At 41.9% G+C, this 22,524-nt stretch overlaps 1 protein-coding gene and 1 pseudogene across 1 annotated transcript in view; one reads left to right on the forward strand and one right to left on the reverse strand.

Moving 5' to 3' along the window:
- The first annotated feature begins 1,130 nt into the window (after positions 1-1,130).
- TAB3 (TGF-beta activated kinase 1 (MAP3K7) binding protein 3) overlaps positions 1,131-22,524 on the forward strand; it is a 134,312-nt gene continuing 112,918 nt past the window's right edge. Inside the window, exon 1 of the mRNA XM_066250316.1 lies at positions 1,131-1,162. The gene's annotated coding sequence lies outside the window, so the exon portion shown is untranslated. The remainder of the gene's footprint in view (positions 1,163-22,524) is intronic.
- Positions 15,417-15,568, reverse strand: LOC136317927 (U4 spliceosomal RNA; annotated as a pseudogene).

The following is a 22,524-nucleotide window of genomic DNA, read 5'->3' on the forward strand; positions in this document are numbered from 1 at the left end:
ACTGAAGTTGGAGGCTGTTGGCTAACTGCACTCCTGGCACCTGATGAACAAGGTCTTTCTTTTTTTAAAAGATTTTATTTATTGATTTTACGGGGGGGGGCAAGAATAATTGCTCCACTCAAGCTGTTCATTGGTTGCTTCATCATTTGTGCATTGACTGGGCAAGCCCAGGGTTTTGAACCAGTGACCTCAGCATTCTGGGTCGGCGCTCTATCCTCTGTGCCACCACAGGCCAGGTGAGCAAGGTCTTTCTTTTTATTTTTTTTAATTTTTTTTATTTATTCATTTTTAGAGAGGAGAGAGACAGAGAGAGAGAAGGGGGGAGGAGCTGGAAGCATCAACTCCCATATGTGCCTTGACCAGGCAAGCCCAGGGTTTCGAACCGGCGACCTCAGCATTCCGGGTCGGCGCTCTATCCTCTGCACCACCACAGGTCAGGCGCAAGGTCTTTCTTGAAGGAAGATGCAAGTGACACATCTTGTTTGCCATAGCAGCAAAATTACCAAATGTCCACCTCATTTTCATCAGTAATATGAATATCTTCTGTACTAAACAAGTAAGTCACGCAGACTTTTATTCTCATGGTTCTTTTTTAAAGAAAACTGCCTCACCTACAACTTCCACGGAGAGAAAAGTAGATAAGAAGTAGAATCACTACCATTTATTAAGCACCTGCTATTTTTAGATACTAAACAAGGTGCTTGGTATAAATTCTCTTGAACCTTTATGCCACTTACTGTCCTAAGATAACTCTAATCTCCAAGGCTAGGCCATCCCGTGCTACTGACAAAACTGAACACAACGAAAGTGGCCACCTTCCCTGACTCAAGTTCAGTTTCACTCTGGTCCCCTTCTTCCCACTGCTTTTTTTTTTTTTTTTAACTCCAAACCAGTGATACTTTGGCGGCCATGCATTCCTGGTTTTATCTCTGGGTTTCTTCTCCTTGTGATTACTCTTTAGATATATATTTTTTTATTCATTTTAGAGAGGAGAGGGAGAGACACACACACACACACACACACAGAGGAGAGACACAGAGAGAGAAGGGGGAGGAGCTGGAAGCATCAACTCCCATATGTGCCTTGACCAGGCAAGCCCAGGGTTTCGAACCGGCGACCTCAGCATTTCCAGGTCGACGCTTTATCCACTGTGCCACCACAGGTCAGGCTCCTTGTGATTACTCTAGATTTGCTGCTCATTTTCACTTGGCTTGCCTTCTAGGCTTCTGTCTCAGACACAGTGTTGCAGACTTGGGTCCATTTTCTGAACCACGCCCTGGTACCCTCAGGTCTCTGTTCCCAACCATTAGTGTCAGAGGTACCCAATCCAACTCCATCTTCCATCTACCCAGGGGTCATCCCTGCTTGGTCTCCATTATTTGTGGAGCAAGAAAAAAATAAAAGAATCAGGCAAGATGGGGATTATTACCCCAATTTTACAGATGAAGAAACTGAGTCCTAGAGAATTTGGATAACTGTTTAAAAGCTAGTATATTGCATAGCTATGTGTCTTAGTTATTGTTAGGAGATATTGTTTAAAATTTGGGAAACAAGGAAAAAATTGGGTGGCATGTCCTTTCAATGCCATCTTGAGATTTGTTTTATTTTTTAATTGAATTAATTGGGGTGACATTGGTTAATAAAATTATACAAGTTTCAGGTGTGCAATTCTATAATACATCATCTGTATACTGTATTGTGTGTTCACCACCCAAGTCAAGTCTCCTTCCATCACCAATTACCCCCTTAACCTCTTCCACTTCCCCACAACCCCCTTTCTCTCTTGTCCATCTTGGGATACTGACAGGATCACCCAATGATTATTTAATTATCTAGGGCAGGGGTCTCAAACTCGTGGCCCGCCGAACAATTTTGTGCGGCCTGCAGACTAATCCACGAAGTTCAAAATATTTTGGATAAAATTAAGTAAGCCTAGGGGCCTACTTGTATTTTTCATTTCTCTAGCATCCTAGCTAGATATTAGCTTAGTTAACAGCAGTTGTGATGTGAACTACAGTTTCTGGTCGTTTTGTGACACTGAGTAAACTGCATGTACGATTGTGCTTGTTGTACTGATTTTTTTTGTTTTCAACTGCAGTGAGAAAAGTGTTGCGTAACAGTTGCCTTTTGTAGACCTAGTGCGGCCCGCGGAACGGCTGTGATCTTGCTCTGCGGCCCACATGCTGAGTTGAGTTTGAGACCCCTGATCTAGGGGAAATATCTGGGTACAACTGCCAATTTCTATTAATGAAGGGCTTGGACTCTATTGGGTAAATGTTTTTAGGTTTGATGGCTTGTATTAGGGCAGCACCCTGTGTGTGTAGTCTATGGATGGCTGTGGTGCTTGCCCTCAGGGCAGCAGATTGCAAATTGCAGATTGCCTTCCTGCTTGGGAGGGGCCGTTGTTGGCTATTGTTTGCTGGAGAAGGGGTTTCCCCCCACCCCAGCCCGTTTTGCTGGATGGAGAGTACAGAGAGAAGGAGTGTTGAGGGGTTTGGGAGCCCTGCTGAGGCTTGTGGGGATCTGTGAGTCCAGTAAATCCAGAGAGTGAGGCAGGGCTTGGGAGCCCTGAGTGAGAGAGAAGTGGTCTTCCCTGCCTGTTTGCTCATCTGCTGGTACGAGGCTCTAACAAACAGAATAGCCCACCATCTTCTCGCTGCACAGTTCCTTTGCCATCTGCCTGAATCCAATGTGGACCTGTGCATACACGGCCATGGCAGTGGCCACTGGCCGTACAGACTCCAAAGGTATATGGTAATTTTTCTTTGCAATAGAAAATACAGCCCCAAAGTTACAGTTTCTATTTTTCTTTCATTTAATTTATTGATTTTAAAGAGACGAAGGGCAAGAGAGAGAGACAGGTACATTGATCTGTTCCTGTATGTGCCCTGACCAGGCGTCGAACCTATAACCTCTGCGCATTGGGACGCTGCTCTAACCAACCGAGCTGTCCAGCCAGGATGCAGAGTTACAGTTCAATTGCCCTTTGGACATTAAGCAGTTTTGTTTCCTACTTAGTAAATTTATTTCAAACTGCCTTTCCTTTTGGATTATAAATATGTCAGTCCTCAAAATGCTCTTTGAACCAGCATTACCATCTTATTGAGTTCCTCATTAATGAGTTGAATAAAGGTTTTGACATATATCTATTCTATATTTGTATAAGAGCCATGTTTTTAATTTTTTTTTATTTTATTTCATTTATTCATTTTTAGAGAGGAGAGAGAGAGAGACAGAGAGGGAGAGAGAGGAGAGACAGAGAGAGAGAAGTGGGGAGAAGCTGGAAGCATCAACTCCCATATGTGCCTTGACCAGGAAAGCCCAGGGTTTCGAACTGGCGACCTCAGCATTTCCAGGTCGACACTTTATCCACTGCGCCACCACAGGTCAGGTCCATGTTTTTAATTTTTGAAAATCACTCTTAGTGCTCTCTCCCTCCTGGAGCACACCCACACCTTCCCTCCCTCTCAGGCGTGCTCCTCCTAAATTCTAAGGGACCTCACAAGACTTGCAACCAGGGGAGCAGTGGGCAGTGGCAGCGTGCCCTGGGCTCAGCCCCTGATCCCGTCTCCAAGGCCCTTTACCTCTGACTTCCCAGTGAGCCAGAGCAGCCCACACTCGGCCCCATTCTGCCTAGGTTCATTCCTGCTGCTTCTTCTCTCCTAAGCCCTTCCTTGTTTTGCTGTCCCCAGCTTTAATAAATGTACTCTCAAAATCACCTGGAAAAAAACAATCACTCTTTGCAACCATGATGTTTGACTTCAAAGTCCTTGGTCTTTCCCTAGACTAGATGACCTTTCAAGATGGGGATGCCAATATCTATTTGAACAGAAAAAGAGCTGTGACCCCTGAGGTTAATTTTCTCTAGAACTGAAAGATATCTTTTGCTGCTTATCTCTGCTCATGTCAGGGATTGGCCCTCCTCTCGGGCCATGTGTTTGAGAACAGCTTTCTTCTTCTGGAAATTTCTGGGAAAAGGAATAGCTCAGGTACACTGATCGTGAGATCTGCCTAAGAAATTGTTCCTGAGATTTTTGAAATCTTTAAACAAAGCCTAAGTGTTTGAAGCAGAGGCTTGAATTCCACTTTGAGGGCTCTTTTGCTTTGGGAAGCCTTTGGGAGACATAAAAGTAAAGCCAAGGTGCTATTCCAAAATGGACTATAAAGAGCTCATCTTCTCTGTACAATGTAACAAATGAGCTCCATTGTGGGCATGATGACACGCTGAGAGTGTATGCTGCTTTGCGTCACAGTAACTATTATTGTCTGGCAAGATGCTGGAGTTCCTTCTTCTACTCTTAAAACACAGAAATGCTAGAAAAGATATGAAAAAAAAAAAGTTAAACAAAGTTGAGCTCAAAAGCAAATCCCCAGGTGTCAGAAGAACAAGGGATGTTAGAATGAAAGCGGTGAAGAGGAACTGATATCAGGCAACTTTTGGAGTCTTGGCCCTGGAGACGTAACTCAGGGGCTGTGCAACTGACACAAGAACAGGACTAGAATCCAAGCTAAAGGAACAAGTCAAATCAGGAAACCAGACCTGAGCTCTCTAAATACAGGTAGGCACTAAGAAGAGTATCCCTGTTCTTAGGCAGAAAGAAGTAGAACGCATACAAGCACAGTGCCCACTGTGGACCACTGGAGGAAATAGAGCTATTGTAAGAAACTGGAACCCCAATCTCTGCCTGGGATGGGGTACAAGTTTGCACTAGCTTAGAATATGAATTTCCTCTGCTGAGATACTTACTTGAAACTGATCTTAAATCTATGAATTTTGCAAAGCCAGAGAAGAAGCAAATATTAAGCCAGTTGAGACACCTCCTCAGCCTAGAGCACACATAGGACTCTCATGGAAGATAATACCCACTGAAAATGAGCTCACAACAAAAAATTACAAAGGACATGAGGACATTCTCTTCCCTGAAAGTCTGCCCTGAGTGATGCTATTAATCGGAGAATCCATTGCAAGGAACCACAGAGAAATCTTAATACGTGTAGAGGAACCATCTTCTCCTTTTCACTAATTCCTTTTTTATTTTTAATTTTTTTAATTTACTGATTTTTAGAGAGAGAGGGAGACAGACAGAGAAAAATTGTTGTTCCACTCACTCATGCTGTCACTGGTTGATTCTTGTATGTGCCCCGACGGGGGATCAAACCCGAGCAACCTTAGCATGCTGGGATGATACTCTAATCAACTACCCAGCCAGGGCCTTTCCTCCTTATTCTTTTTTTTTATTTATTTACAGAGACAGAGAGAGAGTCAGAGAGAGGGATAGACAGGGACAGACAGGAAGGAATGAAGAGAGATGAGAAACATCAATCATCAGGTTTTCGTTGCGACACCTTAGTTGTTCATTGATTGCTTTCTCATACGTGCCTTGACCGTGGGTCTTCAGCAGACTAAGTAACCCCTTACTGGAGCCAGCGACCTTGGGGTCAAGCTGGTGAGCTTTGCTCAAGCCAGATGAGCCCGCGCTCAAGATGAACAACCTTGGGGTCTCGAACCTGGGTCCTCAGCATCTCAGTCTGATGCTCTATCCACTGCACCACCACCTAGTCAGGCTTCTCCTTATTCTTAATGAACCTATTAAAAAGGAACATTTGCCTCTTTAAGCAATGGAAAGAGTAGTGCCATAATGAGGGCACTTCCCAAAGCCAACTCTGAGACAGGATTCCAGTGCAAGCAGTTCATTTAGGCTGTACAGAAACTGCCTCAGATGGGGAGCGATGCAGAGAAGGCAAGGCAGATTAGATGCATTAAGCCAACTGCTGTGGTGAATAGGTGGAACTTAACTCCATGGGGCAACGCTGGTGAAATGGTATAAAATACACACCTCCAAATTATCCCACCCAAGGGGCAGGGCCAGAGCTCGGGTATTAATAATAAGTATAATTTGTAATCCAGGATAATTATTATAATCAGAGTTTTGGCTAAAGGCTGCTCTCAGAAATTTCACTACCTGGCACTTCTGTACTGCTGTACCAAGCAGAGCTGTTCTAGGGCAAAAACCTTTAGACACAAAGATGCAGCTACTGGCCAGTGAAAGTCGGAGAAAACACACTGAAACGATGAAGATGGGAGGGCTGTGGATGGGGCACTGAGTATCAACTACCAGCAACTTGCGACTGCGTGTCTGCCTTTTCATTCTCTTTGACTACATAGGGGTGGAGAGAGCGCAGGCACAGTATAGAGTCTCTCCTCAGGAACACATTTATATGTTTCTTTTTTTCCTCTGACTCCCCCGTGTTCAAGTCCTGGGATGCCTTTGTATATAGCTCAGGGGTTGGGAACCTATGGCTCGCAAGCCATATGTGGCTCTTTTTTGGTTTGTTTGTTTGTTTGTTTGTTTGTTTTTTCTGAAGTTGGAAACAGGGAGGCAGTCAGACAGACTCCCACATGCGCCCGACCGGGATCCACCTGGCATGTCCACCAGGGGGCGATGCTCTGCCCATCTGGGGCGTCGTTCTGTTACAACCAGAGCCATTCTAGCGCCTGAGGCAGAGGCCATGAAGCCATCCTCAGCGCCTGGGCAAACTTTGCTCCAATGGAGCCTTGGCTGTGGGAGAGGAAGAGAGAGACAGAGAGGAAGGAGAGGGGGAAGGGTGGAGAAGCAGATGGGCGCTTCTCCTGTGTGCCCTGGCTGTGAATCAAACCCGGGACTCCTGCACGCCAGGCCAACGCTCTACCACTGAGCAAACTGGCCAGGGCCCAGATGTTGCTTTTTTGATGGCTGCATCTGGCTTGCAGACAAATCTTTAATAAAAAAAATAATGTTAAAAATATAAAACATTCTCATGTATTACAATCCATTCATTTCCTACAGCTCATGTTCATGGTTGCGGGTGGCTGGAGCCAATCACAGCTGTCCTCCGGGACAACACCAAATTTTTATTGAATAATGTGTAACGTACATGGGTCGTTGTGAGGTCAGGAAGTAAACTTCCCTCCTTTTAATCAAGTAGTCAGCTAGCCAATTGCAGAAACCCTTTTGACAAAGAAGATGGCTAAAAGAAAGAAAGATGAAGAGTATCGTACTTTTCAGCAGAAATGGACAGAGGAATTCGCCTTTGTGGAGAGAGCAGGTTCTGCAGTGTGTCTAATATGCAATGATAAAATTGCATCGATGAAACGGTCAAATATAAAGCGGCACTTCGACACACGCCATACTACATTTGCATCGAAATATCCAGTGGGGGACAGCAGGAAGAAAGCATGTCAAGAGCTACTGTGCAGAGTGCAAGCTGGTCAGCAGCAACTCAGTGTTTGGACTCAACAAGGTGACTGGAATTCGGCTAGCTTTGCTGATGCTTTAGCAATTGTGAGAAACGGAAAGCCATTCACGATGGGGAGTATGCCAAAACATTCATGCTTGATGTTGCCAGTGAACTCTTTGACAACTTTTCGGATAAAGACAAGATAATCAAATGAATAAAAGACATGCCTCTGTCGGCAAGAACTGTTCACAATCGTACCATCATGATGGCAAATCAAATTGAGGCAACACAAGTGAAGGACATAAATGCAGCACCATTCTTTTCTCTCACTTTGGATGAGTCAACAGACGTAAGCCATTTATCCCAGTTCAGCGTGATTGCAAGGTATGCTGTCCGTTACACACTACGTGAGGAAAGTCTTGCTGTTTTGCCTATGAAAGAGACAACAAGAGGGGAGGATTTATTCAAGTCTTTCACTGAGTTCGCTAAAAAAAAAAATCTACCGATGGATAAACTTATTTTGGTGTGTACTGATGGTGCTCCGTGCATGGTGGGGAAAAACAGAGGATTCATAGCGCTTCTTAGTGAACATGAAAAGAGACCCATCCTAAGTTTTCACTGCATCTTACATCAGGAGGCACTTTGTGCTCAGATGTGTGGCGAGCAGCTTGGTGAGGTGATGTCGCTGGTTATTCGGGTGGTCAACTTTATTGTTGCCTGAGCTTTAAATGATCGCCAGTTTAAAACACTGCTGGATGAAGTTGGGAATAATTATCCTGGTCTGCTTCTGCACAGCAATGTGTGTTGGTTGTCAAAAGGAAAGATGCTCAGCCGTTTCGTGGCTTGTCTGAGCAAAATCTGGACTTTTCTTGAAATGAAAAACGTTGAGCATCCTGAGTTAGCTAACACTGAGTGGCTCCTGAAGTTCCACTATCTCGTGGATATGACTAAACATCTGAACCAGCTCAATGTGAAAATGCAAGGCATTGGAAATACAGTCTTATCCCTTCAAGAAGCAGTGTTTGCATTTGAAAACAAGCTGGAACTCTTCATTGCCGACATTGAAACAGGTCATTTACTACAGTGGTCCCCAACCTTTTTTGAGCCACGGACCAGTTTAATGTCAGAAAATATTTTCACGGATTGGCCTTTAGGGTGGGACGGATAAATGCACAAAATAAAATTATGTGACCGGTGTAAAAACTGTGGTATTTTTAAATATAATTGTCGAACTTACGATATTTATTGGGCTAAGTTAAACGAGGAACGAGCATGTCCTCATTATTCAGGCTGTATTTAAATTTGTGATTCTGACAATGTTTCCTGTCTGACATCAATATGTAATATGATAGGTTCAGGCTCGCTACCAATCATGAACCTACGACAACAAAAATAAACATGAATCCACTGTGTACTCATATGCAACTTTATTAGAAGCGTCCTCTTAACATCGCACCAACAACATAACATGAGTAACAACCTCTCTGCCTCCAAACACTTTCCAGTCGCTATGGTAACGTTTAAACATGCCTTAAAAATAAGATACAACACAAAAACAAATATAAAGTGCATGAAAAATACAACTCACCATTGTTATGAATATTGTAAGTTAAGGGTTATTTATTATAATGTTTATATAGAATGAGAGATAGTAGCCTATCTCTCAACAACCATAATGCTAAATCAGTGGGAGCCCTGAGCTTGTTTCTCTGCAACAAGATGGTCCCATCTAGGGGTAACGGGAGACAATGACACCCGAAGTGTGTTGCTTATGTCCAGTCTATTCCATAATTTTGTTTTGGTTGCTGTCACTGCAGAAAATCCTGCTTCACACAAATGCTGGAAATGGCAACAGGGTTTTTAGTGCTTTTGTGGCGATCTTGGGGTATTCTGCCATGACTTTAATCCAGAACACCGGCAGATTTGTAGTCGCGAACATATATTTAAGGCCGCCATCATTTGCGATCTCCAGTAGTTGATCCTCTTCTTGCATAGACACACTGGATTCATCTGGTTTGTTGACAAATGGATCACGGATCCATCCCTTGGTAATTTGTGGGTCTTTTGTGGTTGGGCAGTAATGTTCAAACTCTTTTAAAAGCAAATACAGGTGATCGTGCACCAGCTGGGACAATGAAGGCTTGGGCTCAGTCTCTTCCCAAATTCCTGCGAATGTTTGAAACATGTCAAATATACCCCTGTTCACGCATCGTCCCCACAAATCCAGTTTGGCTTTAAATGCAGCTACTTTATCTGCCAACTTGAAGACAGTTGTCATTTTCCCCTGAAGTGACCGATTGAGTTCATTGAGGTTAAATATGTCGCACAAGTAAGCGAGTTTTGCGACTCATTTCTTGTCACTGAAATGTGCTGCTAGATGTGACCTTTTTTTCTGAGAGAAATCTCTGCAGTGGCTCTTGTAATTCCAACATTCTGGCCAGGGACCTCCCTCGGGATAACCATCTTATTTCTGTGTATAAGAGAAGGTGTCTGTGCTCCACGTTCATTTCCTCACAAAGCTGCTCGAACAGGCGCGAGTGAAGGGGGTGTGCTTTGATGTCGTTAATAACTTTAACAACATCATTCAATAAGCTGTTAAGTTTCGGTGGTATATTTCCACTAGCCAGCATTTCCCTCTGAATGACACAATGCGTAGACTCGCATTCAGGTGCAACCTCCTTAATCCGAGTAGTTAAACCAGACATCCTTCCGGTCATGGCAGCAGCTCCATCTGTGCATATGCCGATACAAAAAGACCATTTCAGTTTTCCTGATATATAGTCATCCAGCGATTTAAAAAGTTCTGCGGCTGTGGTTTTGGTTGGCAATGATAGTGCACATAGCATACCCTCATGCACATCCTCTTGATAAAGATAATGCACGTAAACAAGTAGGATTGCCTTGTTGTCAATATCTGTAGATTCGTCAACCTGGAGAGCATACCACAGTGGTTTATTATTCCTTTCCAACAATTGTGATTCAATGTCCTCTGCTATTTCCTCAATGCACCGTGTGACAGTGGTAGTCGAAAGAGGCATCTGTGCTATCTTTTTAACCACAGCCTCGCCTGACCAGGTGTGGCACAGTGGATAGAGCGTTGGACTGGAATGCAGAGGACCCAGGTTCGAGACTCCGAGGTCACCAGCTTGAGCGTGGGCTCGTCTGCTTTGAGCAAAGCTCACCAGCTTGGACCCAAGGTTCCTGGCTTTAGCAAGGGGTTACTCGGTCTGCTGAAGGCCCTCGGTCAAGGCACATATGAGAAAGCAATCAATGAACAAGTAAGGTGTCGCAACACGCAATGAAAAACTAATGATTGATGCTTCTCATCTCTCTCCATTCCTGTCTGTCTGTCCCTATCTATCCCTCTCTCTGACTCTCTCTCTATCCCTGTAAAAATAAATAAATAAACAAACAAATAAACAAAAAAAACCCCACAGCCTCTCCTAGAAGTTCACAACAAATGTCTTTAGTGGCTGAAAGGATCAATTCTTCACCAATGGCGAATGGCTTCTTAGCCTTAGCAACACGATTAGCCACCAAGTATGATGCTCTCAGCTCTCAGTGCACTCGCATTTATTGATGTAGTGGCCACCAGTAATTGTTTCTGTCTTTCTTGTTCATGCTTTTTTTCCCCGAAATACTCAGAAGGCTTGTCTTTTAAAGTAGGGTGCTTGGTCTCCAAGTAGCAAAGCAGTTTTGAAGGCTTCATTGCCTCATTACTTAGCCGGTCGCCACATATTATGAAGAGCGGCCTTGGTGCACGAGAATCACCAGTTGCGATAAATCCATACTTCAAGTAGGACTCCTGCTATTGTCTGTTAAATGAAGCCTTCTTTTTCTTTGAGGTCGTAGGTTCTTCTTCTGTCTCCTCACTGGCCCTTTTCCACTTCGCAAAAAAACTTTCAATGGAATTTTGTTTTTCACTCATTTTGCTAGTTTATGGGTTTAATTTTAGCGGCAACGCATCACGTGAGCAAGACAAGCGTCAGGAGTAAGTCTTAGATGGATGTAACAGAAGGAATCTGGTCATTTTTTTTAAATAAAATAAAACATCATTCATACTTAAATATAAATAAAACAGAAATAATGTAAGCTATTTATTCTTTCTCTGCGGACCGGTACCAAATGGCCCACGGTCCGGTATTGGTCCATGGCCCTGGAGTTGGGGACCACTGGTTTACTACACTTTGAAAAACTGGGAGAGTTTAAAGATGCATGCACAGCAAGTGACCCTGCTCAACATCTTGATCTCCAGCAGCTAGCAGGCTTCACATCTAATCTCCTGCGGTCATTCAAAGCACACTTTGGAGAATTTCGTGAGCGCACTCGTCTTTTTAAGTTCATCACCCATCCACACGAGTGTACAGTGGACAGCGCCGACCTGAATTACATCCCCAGTGTCTCCGTCAGAGATTTTGAGCTTCAAGCTGCTGACCTGAAGGCCTCAGACATGTGGGTGAATCAGTTCAAGTCACTGAATAAAGATTTGGAAAAACTTGCATGACAGCAAGCAGAGTTGGCGAGCAAACACAAGTGTGGAGAAATGAAAAAACTTCAACCCGTGGACCAGCTGATTGTCAAAACTTGGACTGCGCTTCCCGTCACATAACGTACACTGCAGCGTGTGAGTATTGCTGTACTAACAATATTTGGCTCTATGTATGCATGTGAGCAATCTTTCTCACATCTAAAGAATGTTAAGACCAACCTACAATACGTTTAATGGATGGAAGTCTCAATGCCTGCACGAAGCTTAACCTCACCACACATCAACCAGACTACAAAGCCATCAGCAAAGCCATGCAGCAACAGAAGTCGCATTAATGGTAAGAAGTACTTTATTCATCATTGGTTAACAGCATAAGAACGTTATTAAAAAGAATTCAGAGACTTATTGTACTTTAAAAGTGTTGGCCTTACATAAAATGCACACATTTACTTGTATTTAGTGTTAAACATATTGTATGGCTCTCACTGAGTTACATTTTAAAATATGTGGCGTTCATGGCTCTCAGCCAAAAAGGTTCCCAACCCCTGGTATAGCTTTAAGTGGATCTGATTGATCTGATCTTCTTCCATATCTTTTTGTGTTAACCCTGAAGCCTTTAGGGCAGTGGTTCTCAACCTGTGGGTCGCAACCCCGGCGGGGGTTGAAGGACCAAAACACAGGGGTCACCTAAAGCCATCGGAAAATACATATTTATTATACAATACATTTTTAAATAAAATATGTATTTCTGATGGCTTTAGGCGACCCCTGTGTTTTGGTCGTTTGACCCCCGCCGGGGTCGCGACCCACAGGTTGAGAACCGCTGCTTTAGGGCCTTCACTTTGGATACCTAAAGCACTCAGGCTCTTGCAATCCAAAAAACTCACCTCTCATACAGTATGCAAAGAGCTTCGAAAGCATATTTTGGCCCTGGTCGGTTGGTTCAGTTGTAGAGCATTGGTTTGGCATATGAATGTCCTGGGTTCAATTTCCGGTGAGGGCACACAGGAGAAGCAACCATTTGCTTCTCCATCCCTCCCCTTTCCCCATTTCTTTCTCACTGTCTCTTCCCCTCCCACAGCAATGGCTCAATAGATTTAAGCACATTGGCTCCAGTTGCTGAGGATGACTCTGTAGAGCCTCCCTCTCAGGTGCTAAAAATAGCTCACTTGCAAGCATGGCCCCAGATGGGCAGAACACTGGCCCAGACGGGGGTTGCTGTGTGGATCCCAGTCAGGGCACATGCAGGAGTCTGTCTCTCTATCTCACCTCTTCTCACTTAGAAAAGAATAAATAAATAAATAAATAAATAAAGGCTATTTTGCAGCACACACACAAAAAAAGATTATCTTTTCTCTCTTTCTGCTCATTTTAATATGGGAAGAGATGCAAGGGTATAAAGAAATTACCAATAATGAAGAACACGTTAGTTTACATTTCAAAATACTATTCTGTTATAGGAAATATGGCATTACTTTGTTTTCTATAAATCACTTTAAATTGTGTTTTGAGTCTCCATTCCCACTGGGCAGATGATCTCAATCATTAGGACAATTCCCCTGTCACTGTTAGATCAGAATCTAGCAATCTTATAGAAAAAAAGGAAAAAGGGCCTATGTAGTAAAGAAATTGACCTTGCCAAAAGAGCAGTCTGCTATTTGTCCTAGCTTTTGGATGTGACACTTGGAAATTTCCAAGTGATAGGAGTGTCTGTTATTCACAGTGCACTCCGTGGACCACACCTGATAGGTTATGTTAATGAGATGACTCAGGGTGGAGCCAGCCACACTAGAAAGGTTTTCTATATGGGTTAGCCATACTACAAAGACTAACCATGTGATGAGAGGTGTGGGCTTGAGAATTAATTCAACCTCAATCAATCAATCAAACCTATATAATAAAGCCACTCCCCCAAAAAACTCTGAACACTCAAGCTTTGGTGAGCTTCCTGAATTGATAACATGCATGGAATACTATTGCAAATACTCTGTGCTCATTGTTACACATCAATGTCAGGAGAGTAATGCATCCTGAGAATAATGGAAGTTTTGGGACTAGAACCTTTTGGAGGCCTCCTAGACCTCTGCATCTGAGATTAATTTCAATGAATTTTTTCCTTTAATAAATATAACTACTGGAGTACAGGTATAACAATTTCAGTGAGTTCCGTGAGTCTTTCTAAGGAATTATCCAACCTGAAGATGGTTTTGAGAAACAAGGAATTATCCAACCTTGTGTACTGTTGGTTTGAATATAAGTTGGTATAGCCACTATGGAAAACAGTGTGAAGATTCCTCAAAATATTAAAAATACAACTGTTATATGATCCAGCAATTCTACCTCTGGGTATATATCTGAAGGAAATAAAATCACTTTTATGCAAAGATATCTGCACCCACATGTTCACTACAACATTATTTACAATAACCAAGACATAGAAAAAACCTAAGTGTCCATCAATGGATGAATGGATAAAGAAAATGTGATATATCTCTATCTCTATCTCTATATCTATCTATCTATCTATCTATCTATCTATCTATCTATATGCCATCCTAATCTGCAGGGGATACATTCAAAGATTCCCAGTGGCTGCTTGAAATCACAGATAGTACCAAACCCTATATATAAATATATTATATTTTATTCCCTATAGATACATACCTGATATGTTAATTTATAAATTAACAACATAGAGCAATTATAACAATATGCTGTAATTAAAGTTATGTAGGCCTGACCAGGTGAAGGCACAATGTACAAAGCATCGACCTGGGATGCTGAGGACTCAGGTTCAAAACCCTGAGGTTGCTGGCTTACCAGCTTGAGCGTGGGGTCGCTGGACTGAGAGTGGTATAATCTACATGATCTCATGGTCACTGGCTTCAGCCCAAAGATCACTGACTTGGCTGGAGCCCACCCCAATCAAGGCACATATGAGAAGCAATCAATGATCAATTAAAGTAATGCAAATACAAGTTTATGCTTCTCATCTCTCTCCCTGCCTTCCATCTGTCTCTCTTTCTCTCATAAAATAACAAAATGTGGGTACTGGCTGGATGCCTCGGTGGACAGAGTGTCACCTAGGTGTGCGGACATCATAAGTTCACTCTTCAGTCAGAGCACACAGGAGAAGCCAACATCTGTTTCTCTCGTCCTCCCTCTCCTCCTTCTGCCCTACTTCCCCTCCTGTAGCCAGTGGCTCGATTGGTTTGAGCATTGGCCCTGAGTGCTGAGGATAGCTCAGTAGGTCCAAGTGTCGGCCTCAGGTGCTGAGGATAGCTCGGTTGGTCTGAGCATTGGCCTCAACTGCTGAAGATAGCTCGGCTGATTCAAGCATTGGCCTTAAATGAGGAGTGCTGAGTGAATTCTGGTTGGGGCTCATGCAAGAATCTGTCTCTCTATCTCCTGTCCTCTCACTTAAAAAAAATTAAATTTAATTAAAAAAAATAAGTTATGTGAATGTTGTCTCTCTTTTAAAATAACGGATAACCAGACCTGAAGATGGCAGCGAAGTAGGCAGATGCACAGACTACCAGCTCACACCACCGAACTGCATTAAAAACTAATTCATGAACAATCAGCATGAAAAACCAACTCTGGACTACATGAACAGCTCTCAAAAACCAAGGAGCAAAGAAGAAGCCACAACAAACCTGGCAGTGAGTGCCTGAATCACCCCTGCTTACAGGAACAGAGGGCGGGTGAGGCTCCAAAAAAAAGAACAGAAAATACTGCTCACAGCCACTTGCCTGGTTACCAGGGAACGAGGTATGTTGAAAGGGCTGGCTTCTCTTCCATTAGCAATAATCGCGCCTCGGAAAAACCTCATTGGCTACGATACTGCCACTGCACAAAGCTGCTGGCTTCTCTTCCAAAAAGAAAGGGGAGAGAGAGAGAGACAGAAGGTGAGGGGCAGAGGAATACAGGGGACAACCTAAGAAGCTGACTCATCCAGGCTGGCGGTGGCCATAGCTGGGGGAGGGGCTGATCCTTCCACAAAACAAAAGACTAAAGTGCTTCCAAGCAACAGATCTCCAGACATCTCTCCAGCTCCAATCAGCCCAACAAGACACAGCTGAAAACAAGAAGTAGGGAGGAGGGGCAGTAACTCAGGTCTCCATGGAGACCTGAGATACACTTCCCCCTACTGAAGCTGAGAAAACACCCTGCCCCCAGACAGAGTAATGAGCAGAAGAGGACTTCAGGGTCTCAGGTAAAAGCCATTGCATTCCTGGATACAGTCTCAAATAAGCCCCCTGCTGAGATCAGTAAACAAGACTATCACCTGTTAAAAGAAACAAATAGACCTGTGGTGGCACAATGGATAAAGCATTGACCTGGAAATGCTGAGGTTGCCGGTTCGAAACCCTGAGCTTGCCTGGTCAAGGCACATATGAGAGTTAATGCTTCCAGCTCCTCCCCCCTTCTCTCTCTCTCTCCCTCTCTCTCTCTTCTCTAAAAAAAAAAACAAAAATGGGAAAAAACAAATAAATCAAGACTTCAGAGCAACACAAATCCAAAAGTGGATTACAAATAATAGCTGATGCCAACCCAAGAAGACCTAGAAATAACACAATTGAAAACGAGGCAGACAACAAGCCTAGACTCAACTAGCTCTACAAACAAAACACCCAAACACACAGACATAATGAGAAGACAGAGAAGTGCAATCCAAATGAAACCACAAGAGAAACCTCCAGGAAATGAACTGAGTGATATGGAAATAACGAAACTTCCAGATGCAGAGTTCAAAATAATGACTGTAAGGATACTCAGGAATCTTAGAACAACAATGGATGGTAATTACGAACACCTAAATAAAGAAATAACAAGTATAAAAAAAAGGATATTGAAATATTAAAAAAGAATCAGTCAGAGATGACAAATACAATATCAGAAATGAAGACCACAATGGAAGGAGTTAAAAAGAGGATGGATGGACTGGAAGATGGCAGCGGAGTAGGCGGATGCACAGACACCCAGCTCTCAACACCAAACTGGAATACAAATCAATTTAGAAAAAATCAGCATGAAAAACCAACACTGAACTGCAAGAACAGCTCTCAAAAACCAAGGAGCAAAGAGGAAGCCACAATAATCCTGGTAAGGAGTGCCTGAATCTCCTCTGCTTACAGGAAGGTAAGGAGGGGGGTGAGGCTGAGAGCCCAGAGAGGATTTCACAGAGGAAAAAGAGCAGAAACTACTGCTCACAGCCACTTACCTGGCGACCAGGGAGCAAGGTGGGTTGAAAAGACCAGCTTATCTCCCAAGTGGAAAAGACAGGGAGAGGGACAGACTGTGAGGGGCTAAGGTATGCAAGAAACAAAATAAAAAAGCTGACTCATTCGTGCTGGAGGCGGCCATAGCTGGGGGAGGGACTGAACCTTTCACAAAACAGAGCTGAAGTGCTTCCGGATCAGAGATCTCCGGACATCTATCCAGCTCCAATCAGCACAACAAGACACAGCTGAAAACAAGAAGTGGGGAGGAGGGGCAGTAACTCAGGTCTCCATGGAGATCTGAGATACACCTCCCCCTACTGAAGCTGAGAGAAAAAACCCTGCCCCCAGTGAGATTAGTTGGAGGAAGAGACCTTCAGCTTCTCAGGTTACACCCACAGCATTCCTGGATACAGTTTCAAAGAAGCCCCCTGCTGAGATCAGTTAACGAGACTATCACCTGTTAAGAAAACAAACAAATCAAGACTTCAAAGCTGCCCAAATCCGAAAGTGGATTACAAATAATAGCTGATACCAACCCACGAAGACCTAAAAATAACACAACAGAAAACTGGAGGCAGACAACACCAAGCCTAGACTCAATCAACTCTACAAATAAAAAAAAAAAGAAGAAGAAGATGAGAAAACAAAGGAGTGCAATCCAAATGAAACCACAAGAGACACTTTCGAGAGATGAACTGAGTGATATGGAAATAATCAAACTTCCAGATGCGGAGTTCAAAATAATGATTGTAAGGATGCTTAGGGATCTTAGAACAACAATGGAGGGGGAGTTTGAAAACCTAAATAAAGAAATAGCAAGTATAAAAAAGAATCAGTTGGAGATGACAAATACAATATCAGAAATAAAGACCACAATGGAAGGAATTAAAAACAGGATAGATAGAGCAGAGGATCGAATCAGCGAGTTAGAAGACAACTGGAATGAAGGCATGAAAGCAGAGAAGAAAAGAGAAAAAAGACTCAAAAAGTCAGAGGAAACTCTTAGAGAGCTCTGTGACAACATGAAGAGAAATAACATCCGCATCATAGGGGTTCCTGAAGAAGAAGAAAAAGAACAAGGGATAGAGACTTTGTTCAATCATATCATAGCTGAAAACTTCCCTAAATTAATGCAAGAGAAACTCTCACAAATCCAAGAACCACAGAGGACTCCATTAAAGAGAAACCCAAAGAAACCTACACCAAGACACATCATAATTAAAATACCAAAGCTAAGCGATAAAGAGAAAATATTAAAAGCTGCAAGAGAAAAAAAAGTTATCACCTACAAAGGAGCCCCCATAAGGATGACATCTGACTTCTCAACAGAAACACTTGAGGCCAGAAGGGAATGGCAAGAAATATTCAAAGTAATGCAGAACAAGAACCTACAACCAAGACTACTTTATCCAGCAAGGCTATCTTTTAAAATTGAAGGAGAAATAAAAAGCTTCCCAGACAAAAAACAACTCAAGGAATTCATTACAACCAAACCAATGCTGCAGGAAATATTAAGGGGCCTGGTGTAAACAGATAAAGTGGGAAAAGAATACAGAAAAAAAAAAAAAAGAAAAAGGAATACACCTTTAAAGAAGAAAATGGCAATAAACAACTACATATCAATAATAACCTTAAATGTAAATGGATTAAATGATCCAATCAAAAGACATAGGGTAGCTGCGTGGATAAGAAAACAGGACCCATACATATGTTGTCTACAAGAGACACACCTTAGAACAAAAGACACACACAGATTGAAGGTAAAAGGATGGAAAAAAATGTTTCATGCAAACGGAAATGAAAAAAAAAGCTGGGGTAGCAATACTTATATCAGACAAATTGGACTTTAAAACAAAGGATATAGTAAGAGATAAAGAAGGCCACTACATAATGATAAAGGGAGTAATCCAACAGGAAGATATAACTATTATAAATATCTATGCACCTAATATAGGAGCACCCAAATATATAAAACAGACTTTGATGGATTTAAAGGGCGAGATCAACAGCAATACTATAATAGTAGGGGATTTCAATACCCCACTAACATCACTAGATAGATCCTCAAGAAAGAAAATTAACAAAGAAACAGCAGACTTATTGGAAACACTAGATCAACTCGATTTAATAGATATCTTCAGAACCTTTCACCCTAAAGCAGCAGAATATACATTCTTTTCAAGTGCTCATGGTACATTCTCTAGGATAGACCACATGTTAGGGCACAAAAGTGCTCTCAACAAATTTAAGAAGACTGAAATCATATCAAGCACTTTCTCCGATCACAACAGCATGAAACTAGAAATGAATCACAGCAGAAAAGCTCAAAAATTCTCAAACACATGGAAACTAAATAGCAGGGTGTTAAATAATGAATGGATTAAGAATGAGATCAAAGAAGAAATAAAGAAATTCCTAGAAACGAACGACAATGAGCATACAACAACTCAAAATTTATGGGACACAGCAAAAGCAGTGCTGAGAGGGAAGTTCATAGCACTACAGGCACACTTTAAGAAGCTAGAAAAAGCTCAAATAAACAACTTAACCCTGCATCTAAAAGAATTAGAAAAAGAACAGCAAGTAAAGCCCAAATGTAGTAGAAGGAAGGAAATAATAAAGATCAGAGCAGAAATAAATGACATAGAGGCTAAAGAAACAATACAGAAGATCAATGAAACTAGGAGCTGGTTCTTTGAAAAGGTAAACAATATTGATGCACCTTTAAGTAGACTCACCAAGAAAAAGAGAGAGAGGACTCAAATAAATAAAATTAGAAATGAGAGAGGAGAAATAACAACTGACACAACAGAAATACAAAATATTGTAAGAAAATACTATGAAGAACTGTATGCCAAAAAACTAAACAACCTAGATGAAATGGACAAATTCCTTGAAACGTACAATCTTCCAAAAATCAATCTGGAAGAATCAGAAAACTTAAACAGACCAATTACACCAAAGGAGATCGAAACAGTTATCAAAAAACTCCCAACAAAGAAAAGTCCGGGGCCCGATGGCTTCACAACGGAATTCTACCAAATATTCCAAGAAGAACTAACTCCTATCCTTCTCAAACTATTTCAAAAAATTCAAGAGGAAGGAAGACTTCCAAACTCCTTTTATGAAGCGAGCATAATTCTGATTCCAAAACCAGGCAAAGACAACACAAAGAAAGAAAATTATAGGCCAATATCTCTGATGAATATAGATGCTAAAATCCTCAACAAAATATTAGCAAACTGGATCCAACAATATATGGAAAAAATCATACACCATGATCAAGTGGGATTTATTCTGGGGAGGCAAGGCTGGTACAATATTCGTAAATCAATCAATGTGATTCATCACATAAACAAAAAGAAGGAGAAAAACCATATGATAATTTCAATAGATGCAGAAAAAGCATTTGATAAAATCCAGCACCCATTCATGATCAAAACTCTCAGCAAAGTGGGAATACAGGGAACATACCTCAACATGATAAAAGCCATCTATGAGAAACCCACAGCCAACATCATACTCAATGGGCAAAAATTAAAAGCAATACCCTTAAGATCAGGAACAAGACAGGGGTGCCCCCTTTCACCACTCTTATTTAACATAGTCCTGGAAGTCCTAGCCACAGCAATCAGACAAGAAGAAGAAATAAAAGGCATTCAAGTTGGAAAAGAAGAAGTAAAACTATCATTATTTGCAGATGATATGATATTGTATATAGAAAACCCTAAAGTCTCAGTCAAAAAACTACTGGACCTGATAAATAAATTCAGCAAAGTGGCAGGATATAAAATCAATACTCAGAAATCAGAAGCATTTTTATACACCAACAATGAACAGTCAGAAAGAGAAATTAAGGAAACAATCCCCTTCACAATTACAACCAAAAAAATAAAGTACCTAGGAGTAAACTTAACCAAGGAGACTAAAGACTTGTACTCGGAAAATTACAAAACATTGATAAAAGAAATCAAGGAAGATACTAACAAGTGGAAGCATATACCGTGCTCATGTTTAGGAAGAATAAACATCATTAAAATGTCTATATTACCCAAAGCAATTTATAAATTCAATGCAATACCAATTAAAATACCAATGACATACTTCAAAGATATAGAACACATATTCCAAAAATTTATATGGAACCAAAAAAGGACACGAATAGCCTCAGCAATCTTAAAAAAGAAGAATAAAGTGGGAGGTATCACACTTCCTGATATCAAGTTATACTACAAGGCCATTGTACTCAAAACAGCCTGGTACTGGCATAAGAACAGACATATAGATCAATGGAACAGAACAGAGAACCCAGAAATAAACCCACAGTTCTATGGACAACTGATATTTGCCAAAGGAGGTAAGGAAATACAATGGAGTAAAGACAGCCTCTTTAACAAATGGTGTTGGGAAAATTGGACAGCTACCTGCAAAAAAATGAAACTAGATCACCAGCTTACACCACTCACAAAAATAAACTCAAAATGGATAAAAGACTTGAATGTAGGCCGTGAAACCATAAGCATCTTAGAAGAAAACATAGGCAGTAAGCTCTCCGACATCTCTCGGAGCAATATATTTGCTGATTTATCTCCACGGGGAACTGAAATAAAAGACAGGATAAACAAATGGGACTATATCAAACTAAAAAGCTTTTGCACAGCTAAAGACAACAAGAACAGAATAAAAAGACAAACTACACAATGGGAGAACATATTTGACAATACGTCTGATAAGGGGTTAATAACCAAAATTTATAAAGAACGTGTAAAACTCAACACCAGGAAGACAAACAACCCAATCCAAAAATGGGCAAAAGAGATGAATAGACACTTCTCCAAAGAGGACATACAGATGGCCAATAGGCATATGAAAAAATGCTCAACATCACTAATCATTAGAGAAATGCAAATTAAAACCACAATGAGATATCACCTTACACCAGTCAGAATGGCGCTTATCAACAAAACAACACAGAATAAGTGCTGGCGAGGATGTGGAGAAAAGGGGACCCTCCTGCACTGCTGGTGGGAATGCAGACTGGTGCAGCCACTGTGGAAAACAGTATGGAGATTCCTCAAAAAACTGAAAATCGAACCGCCTTTTGACCCAGCTATCCCACTTTTAGGAATATACCCCAAGGACACCATAGAACGGCTCGAAAAGGAGAAATGCACCCGCATGTTTGTGGCAGCATTGTTCACAATAGCGAAGATCTGGAAACAGCCCAAGTGTCCGTCAGAGGACGAGTGGATTAAAAAACTTTGGTACATATATACTACGGAATACTACTCAGCCATAAGAAATGATGACATCGGATCATTTACAATAGCATGGATGGACCTTGATAACATTATACGGAGTGAAATAAGTAAATCAGAAAAAAAAACTGAGATGAATCCATACATAGAAGGGACATAAAAATGAGACTCAGAGACATGAACAAGAATGTGATGGCAACAGGGGCGGGAGGGTTGGGGGAGGGGGGAGGGGGTGAAGAAGGAGAGAGGGGTTAGGGGAGGGGAGGGGCACAAAGAAAACCAGATAGAAGGTGACAGAAGACAATTTAACTTTGCGGGAGGGGTATACAGCACA

This window comes from Saccopteryx bilineata, chromosome X (genome assembly GCF_036850765.1).
Source record: "Saccopteryx bilineata isolate mSacBil1 chromosome X, mSacBil1_pri_phased_curated, whole genome shotgun sequence".
Lineage (NCBI taxonomy): Eukaryota > Metazoa > Chordata > Mammalia > Chiroptera > Emballonuridae > Saccopteryx > Saccopteryx bilineata.